Below are 2,294 nucleotides of genomic sequence, written 5' to 3' on the forward strand. Positions count from 1 at the left end.
TTTGTTTCAACCTGTTTACGGACATTTTCAGTTTCAATTTTTTTTAGTTTTCATTTCTATGAATGTCAATAAAATTGTATTTGTTGTGTAAAAGATCTTGACAATTTAATACAAGGCTCCTAATATATTATTACAATGAAATTTGAAAAATATTAAAAATCCAATTCACAATTTTTTTATAAGGATTTAAAGTTCAAAACTACTTTAAATATTGACATAATACGTACAAATTACGAACAATTATTTTGAGCTAGAAATTGATAAAAATTTTTCTATTTACATCAAAGATTTAGAGAAGAAGAGTAATACAAGATTCCTCATAAGTTGGTCTACCTTTTTAAAAAAAAAAAATGTCTACAAGAAAGTCAAATGAAATTTTTATGAGCGTTTGACCTTCATATTTTTATAACATTGCATATTCACTCGATTTCTCATGTAGCGATTTTCTTATTTTGTTGTTATTCAATAACGAATAACTGTAGATACATGAAAATTTCACTGAACATGTTTATATTTTCATTTTCTATTCATAGGTTTCTGAATTTGAAATTTCACTCTTGTTGAAATATTTCAATGAAATAATGAAAAATATTTGTTTTTCTTTTGAATGTGCTCGGTTATAGATGATTAGAAATAATATATTGATTACACACGTCTTCGAAATAAAGAAAAAAATATTATTTTTGTTGATTTATTATTTCATATTTGTATATTCTATATGTAGGTAGTTCTGAAAAATATTTCTGGCATTATTTTGAGAATAAAAACATTTTTTATATGAGTTTTAAAATATTATGTTGTATGTGGACCTTCAGCGATCAGCGAAAAGATAAAGGTTTGAATTATTTAAAACCATCAAGTTGAAGTCAATTTCAACAGTGAATGATATAATAGGGTATTTTCAGTTATTATAAACTGTACAAAAGTCGTATATGTGTGTGTATGTGGTTGAGTGATGTAAAGGCGCTCTTTTATATAATACTTAGATCCTATTTTGTATACTGTAAAAGGTCACGATTCGCGACTATTAAGAGTGGTTTATACTAATTTATGTCTATACATTGTTATTATAATATAATTATAATGTAGTAAATATAATATAATATGCAATTGCAATCGCCATGGCTCTCGACAATATGTTATGAGTTTGTAACTTAAGAGTTAAAAGGCAATGTTTAAATTTTTTATATATAGATTTGTTAAAAAAATTATTAATTACATGTAAATATTTTGCTTGTTTTTTTGTTACATACACAAAACCAACTCTTAAAAATTTTCACTTGGAAGTTGGTGACTATAAACTTTTAGATATAATAAACATTTTATTTTATTTTTTATGGAAATGAAATATTTCAATAAAATAAATTTTATGAAATTTTAAAACCCTATGACAGCATAAAAATATGAAAAATGTTTGATTCATTTTGAGCTATTTACGGATAATTTCAAATTTTAATTGTTTTAGTTTTTTTCCTTCAAATATCAATAAATTTGTATTTGTTGAGCCAAAAAGCGTGAAAATTTAATACAAGGCCCCTGATATATTGTTACAATAGCTGTTGGAAAACATTAAAAATACATAGGCACAATGTTTTTGAATAAGTATTTAAAGTTCAAATTTTGACAAAATAATAAATATTTTGTAGTTAAAAATTTATAAAATGTTCAACTTTTATAGCTAAAAATTGAAAATTTAAAAAAAGGTTCAACGAAAATAGGTTATATTTAAATTACTTTATTCACAATTATATCATCAATTAATATACTTAGTAATATCATAGGCTGACTGATCGTCTTCGCTCAGAATTGTTTTTCTTATACAATGATACTATATCATTGAATTCAAATTTAACACCATCCATTACAGCGACCCACCCGTAACCTACTGTACATCAGAGCGATACCTACTTGCTCATCTTTGTTTTAATATTATAATGTTTTATTTGTAATTGTAGAATATACAATTATACATAAAATACATATATAATTATATTAAAGAATTGATATATATAATATAATGAAAATTATGCATTTATTTTATACTCAGTAGTCAGTGCTCAGTTCACAGTTGTGAAATTGTATTGTATCTAATAATTTAATATTAAAAATTTAAATATTTTTAAATTCTGCGGCCTGTGATTTGTTGTTTATTCCAAGCCAAACTGATATGATATTTTCCATCCATGATAGTGATATAAACCGTTTTTATTTGCCGTCTGGTGTGAAGACTAGATGAATCATAGATAATAACCTTCTATTATCTATGAGATGAATTATCATAATTAACAAGGAAC

Source organism: Acyrthosiphon pisum, chromosome A2, assembly GCF_005508785.2.
Source record: "Acyrthosiphon pisum isolate AL4f chromosome A2, pea_aphid_22Mar2018_4r6ur, whole genome shotgun sequence".
Taxonomy (NCBI): Eukaryota; Metazoa; Arthropoda; class Insecta; order Hemiptera; family Aphididae; genus Acyrthosiphon; species Acyrthosiphon pisum.